This window comes from Clarias gariepinus, chromosome 16, assembly GCF_024256425.1.
Source record: "Clarias gariepinus isolate MV-2021 ecotype Netherlands chromosome 16, CGAR_prim_01v2, whole genome shotgun sequence".
In the NCBI taxonomy this organism is placed as follows: domain Eukaryota; kingdom Metazoa; phylum Chordata; class Actinopteri; order Siluriformes; family Clariidae; genus Clarias; species Clarias gariepinus.
The window spans coordinates 22,656,617-22,662,910 of record NC_071115.1 but is presented as its reverse complement, the minus strand read 5'-3'; positions in this window follow the sequence as shown (position 1 = coordinate 22,662,910).

Genomic DNA, 6,294 nt, shown 5'->3' with positions numbered 1-6,294 from the left:
TTCACACTTAACAGCAATTTAATGTAACCAGTCCACCTACTGGCACGTTTCTGGGAGGAGAGAGGAAACTAGAGATCCCAGAGGAACCCCACATAGACACTGGGATAATAGGCCATACAGGATATAAATGATTTCTTGCAGTATATCACACTCAGAAAGACATGTACACACTTCTCAGCAGGAATTTTTAAGTTGTCAAAAAAGTTTGGTTAACATTAATTTGACCACGTTACAGATGTTGGGACAACGTTTTGCATTTTTAGAACATTAGAAGTACAGTACCTATTAAATAAAATGCACCCCATGGTAATTTTTCAAAATAAAGTTAAACAATAATTACATTACAAGACAGTGGATGTCAGCTGTATTTTAATGGTCATCCAATATTAAGGTCCTGCTGGATTTTAATTTTTCATTATTGACATTCTATTATACAACCTTTTGTTCCAGTATACAAATTTGATTCAGTAAGCTTCCTGCTCTATAGAGAGTCTACTTTTACTATTTCCTGCAATCGCACTGGGACGTGGTGACACGATCATCCCAGTCATGTGTATTCACTACATAAGATTCCACTTCCTAGTCCGAATTCATTACTACATTAGAGTTGGCAACATCACTACCAGACATGGCAAGTAATGCTGTTCAGTACTATAACTTTTGACTTTAAATATGAAGGTTTACCAAATAAGGATGAAAAGGAAGAAGAGGCGAGTTTTACCATAAGCACATTTAACTGGAATGTACATATCAGTAGCTAGGGTTATATTTCTTCAATCTGTTTAAAATCATTCTGATTAGAGATTCCATAACTGTTTACAGTACATGAACACATACAGTATCCAGTGATCTAGTAAAAGATGTGTGTTTACATGCACAAAGCATTTAATCATCAGCATTAAATCAGTCAATATAATTATTTTGACATGCACAAAGTGGTTCTTAGGAATAGAAATATAACAAACAAAGAGAAAAAAGAAAACGTTTTTTTTTTTTTTTTTTTTTTTGCTCCAGGTTAGATCAGGCTCCCCAGGTTTTCTTATTAATTCCTGTATTATGATTGGTTACTAAAATTTAGTCTTATTTGTGATTTGTTCAATGTTTTACTATGGGTAAAATGCGAGCCAATCAGAGCTCCTTTCTCAACCAGTGAATGAAAGTCCGAAGTAAAGACAGGTGGAAGTTATACAGTATATGCTCACTGAGTTTACCAATCAAGACTGGAAGCAATAATCTTTCCCCTACCTGGGACAAACATCTGCAGAAAGAATATCATATTCTGAGAAGAGATGTTTACGCCACTCCTCTCATTCCAGTGAAATTCATTCCAGTTGAGCTGGATCGGGTTAGACGTTAAGATGTTTACATGATGCATTTACATTCTAATTGGGTCATTATTCTGGTCACTAGTATATATTATTAGTAGACATATACTGACTACTGACAACAGTGAATCTTATCCATGCTGATGCTCAGTATAACCACATTCTTGCTCATGCAATTACTGCTTAAACCATTTCTGTAAGCAGTTTATTAATAAAAGAAAACCATGCATGCTTAATTTATCCTTCATGTACTATATCAACTGTATATAAAGGACACATGCTAACACAACCACACTTCACTCTGAATTGTACCTTTATACATTTTTTTCAATACAAGCCCTCCAAGGCCATATGAATATGTTCCCCATATGTTGTAGATTTTCTTCGAAGCCTCTGACTGTGTAAGGAAATCAGTGCTGGCTCGTCCTGCACGTCTTGCTAAATAAGAGGTGATGTTTGCTGGTGAACTGAAGGATGTTCATTGTACATAGACAGGAATGGGTGAATGTTTTTTTTAGATCTTTAGTTGTCCAGCATGTGAGAACTCAACCTCCATTGGCCCCTTTCATTTCTAAAAAACTTCCATAGTTTTTTGCCTTTACTAGCCCCAGCTTTGAGTCAGCCATTTTTTAAGGCTCTGTAAAAAACCTGTGAACCAAAACAGTAGTATGTGGTTTTGGTTGTAGCCCATTCATTGCGTATTTGGATGGCATCATCTTGCTGCTTGTTTCTTTTTATGTTTATTTCCTTCCTCTACAAATTATGTGCCATCAGAATGTAAATGGAGCCGTGCTGATTCAACCTTTTTTTTCCCCCAACACATCCTTATACATATAAATCTTTTCAGAACAAGGAAACCATCCTCAGGAGAGCAGCTTTGGGTTTCCCTCATGAGCACCCTAGGCGAAAATGGATCCTTGGGGCTCTGATTTATGGCTGCCATTTTAGTCTGTGGTTTTTGGGAACTTGTGTGGTTGGGCAGGAAACATAACAGTGACTTAGATTTTGAGCAACTTATTAGAATGACTTTTTTAAAGGATGAATCAACTTGCAGACATGAACTAATCAAAGCTTAGACTTCTTAAAATTTACTCAATATGTTTCTCAATAAATCAATTATATTGTATCTTCCCTACATGCAATAGGGAACTGTATATTAAAATTATTTGTGGTTTACAAAGAATAATACCATTAAATAGATAATTTGTACAGCAGATAAATGTTGGGTAAAAAAAATTGGTTATGTTATGCGGTTCATTTATTTTCAATAGACATAAAATGAACTGTAATACTGTAAAGTGCCAGCTACTGTAAATGCAATAAGATTATTAGAGACTGGATACAACTGTGTTTTATGCAAATGAAAAAAAAAAAACTTTACAAAGGCTTTGTTTGACTGCTGTTGATATTTCAAGTGTGAACATAAACAGTGTAATTGTTTTTTTAGCTCTCTTTTCCAAATTTAATCCATGATCTGCAGATGTCCTAAATTTGCCCATGCAGTAGTTGTTCTGCACTGTGGATGCAAAATCAAGCAGATGCAAAATTCTCCTTTTAAACATATTAGACATACAGAAGGAGCTCCAGTTGACATGAACATACAATAAAAGTGACCTCGTATGCCAAAAGACCCTTCTCTGTCTCAGTGCTTGACCCCGCCCAGTCTTGCCATTTTTAAAAGCTGCTGTAAATAGTGGGTTGCTGTGAATTGCTACATTACAATTTATATAGTTAAATATTAAGAATATCTTTATAAATTGATGATCTTATGTATATTTTTTTGTAAGAAACGTGGATGAAAATAGTAAAAAAAAATGGATGGGAAATGCTTTTAAAGACAATCATCTGTGGAGTCTGTTTGTAAACCAGCTTGCACTTTCTTTGCAGGTGTGATCAGGTTTGTGCATGTTTTTGCATGAGCAAATATTTGGTTAATTAGGACCAAAGCTGAATAACAATAAAAGAAATTGCTATAAATGTGAAGGGACTTGCCAGTGAAACAGCTTTATGGCGGAGACTTCAATCAACCGTGCATGTGCTTCTGAAATGCTCCTTCAGTGTGAGACATATCAAGCAGCTTCTAGGGCACGAGCCTTCAAAATTGCCACAGCTCCAATTCAGGTTGCACCTGAAATGCTACAAAAAAAAAAAAAATTATAATAATTATGATGTCTAACATATTACTTGCCAGTACATAGACATCAGATAGATTGTAGGTTGAGGCACCTCACTCACTCACTTACTCACTTATTTTCTACACCGCGTTATCCTGTATTCAGGATTGCGGGGACCTGGAGCCTATCCCAGGAGGCTTAGAGCACGAGGCGGGGTACACCCTGGACAGGGTGCCAATTCATCGCAGGGTACACACATACATTCACACTCTCATTCACACACTAAAGGCAATTTGAGAACGCCAATTAGTCTAACCTGTATGTCTTTGGACTGTGGGAGGAAACCAAAGTACCCAGAGGAAACCCACCTAACACGGGTAGAACATGCAAGGTTGAGGTACCTGTTTAGCTCTTTATGTCTCTGCAACAATTTTCTGCCATGACAAACCAGCTATCTATATAGCTTATGATATTTTCAGGCATTATCATCATTCTATCTAATTCAGGTTATGTAGGTAAAGTATTTGCTGCTGCAGTGATAGCCTCTTGTTGTAACTATGACGCTAGCTAGTGATTACGCTGTCTATGTTTAATAGGTCAAATGACGAACATTCGGTGTAACGCTACCCAGCCAGCTCTAATTACTACCATATTTTTGCGCTTGCTATTTTTAGCTAACTAGCTCTAATGACGGTATATGTTGTAACAATAGATAGCAAGCTAGCACAAGCTAGCTGGGCATAGTGAACAGTTTTGAAATTGCTGTGCTATAAAATAAGGTTTTCTGGTAATATTTGTTCATTCTTGAGACTACCAAACAGCAATTCAGATTTATTTGACACACTTCAGGAGTGGACAAGATCATTCACGGTGGTTCGTATTATATCAGCGACACAGCTCAGCTCACTGCTATAATAATAACACACTCCTTTATTTGCCTGGAGGTAGTCTGGCTTGAATGGCAACCTCAATGAAGCGGCGTGACTTCACACATGCACAGTAGTCACCCTCAAAGTAGTCCGCTTGTTTAAGCCCGCAGCGAAGTGGTGACACCACAAATGTCAGCTCGATTTTGTTACTGCACCTCAGGGGCACGGGGAAAGCCAAACGTCATCTGATTCTGGATCGCAGTTAATAATGTTCTTTCTGCTCTGCTGATTTCCTTCTACACAGTCTGTAGTGCCTTTGTCAGTGTGGTTGTGTGTGTGTGTGTGTGTGTGTGTGTGTAAAGGGGAACTCCATTCTGACCAGGCATGGCTCCAGCACTCTCTCTTTTCCCATATGATGACTCATAGAAACGTGTTGGGGAATTTTAGCCCATGTGAAAACATTAAGCAAGACCGAATGTTTCTCCCTATTTTTAATTTGAATTTTTTTTTTTACTAGTAGTGGAACAATGGTTAACATTTTTCAATATGAAACATGGTTTAGCTCAGTCTGTGCTCCAATTATTTTATAATTACAAAATAATTTTCAGTTATGCAAGCAGGAAGAAACATGTTCATCATACAGTATGATAGGTGGTGTTTGTAAATGTGAAGCAGAAATATTAGTTGTCCTTCAGCACTTTCACACCTTTCTTTAACTCATATATTTTTTACCCTTCCAGTTAATTGTACATGACCATTACAGGTGTATTGCTAAACGATTGAAGAATTTGGTCTTTGACTAAGTAGAGCCAAAAGGAGGTTTTGTGTGTTTTGCTTCTCCGGTTGGATAGAGAGGAATGACATTTGGCTGTGATCCCTTTTTCAGTCCAAACTTGTAAACAGAAACAGATTCTGGCATTTGCTTTCTTGCTAACAGAAAAAAATGATTAAAACCCTCACCAAAATGCCCAAATGTGGAAAGGTGTTGGTGTTGGTGGTGGTGAGGGTTATGCTTTGCAGGGATTAGAGAGTGTGGTATGACAGGCGTGCTGGAATTTTTCTACAACATCCTGTTGGATTTACACAAACTTTCCTGTAAGATCCAAATTCTAACACATGCTAAGTTCATATTGTATTGTAGACACATGCTAGTTCCATGTTAGTGGTTCCTCCAGATGGACAAGCTGAGGACATCTTGGATGATCAGATATCACTGTGCTCTGACTTACATTACCCATTAACCCTAGCATGTCACATGCAACTAATTATTCTTGTGTCTCAATATATCTTGTTCTACTTTTACAGAATCTCTCGGGTCAAACTTTTACTGTTGTTGTATCTGTCGTTACAGTTGTTGTTTGTTGTTGTGTGTATCAAGGTGGCACTTTACAGGCCATGTTTAAAGTTCTTGTTCATGTTCACCGTTCTTTTAGTTTAGTTTGTACTTTATAAATTGCACTTAAATGGCACTGACACTCCTTTAACAATGGAAAGCAAAAGATGCTTTAACAAAGTATTACAGTGGACGTTTAAGTCAAACCAGGACTTGCAGAATAGCAGAACCCAGTTGTGAGAGTAATTCTGTAATACCTTTATTTCTTTATATAATCCTCTTCTTCAATAATGAATTTATTTCAGTGTTTCACTAGTGCTTGGTTACCATCAAGGTAGAAAGTTTCTTAGAATGACAGCGACATGATCAGATTGTCTGCTTTATATCTGAAATGCTGGCTGCACAGAAACACCTTTAATGGCCTGAACATGCAGAAATGGCTTGGAGCGATGGCAAGGACTGTATGGGAATGTGGTGATAACTCTCAGGCGAGTTCCTGTAATGTGCAAGTGGCGTTTATTTATTATTGTGTGATTCAGTTTACACAGACAGATGCATCTCCTCCACAAGTTGGTGAAAGTTATTTTTAAGGATCAGATGTTCCACTCACTGAATGTTCATGGGAACGACAGCAGTGGGCTTCGAGCCACCTC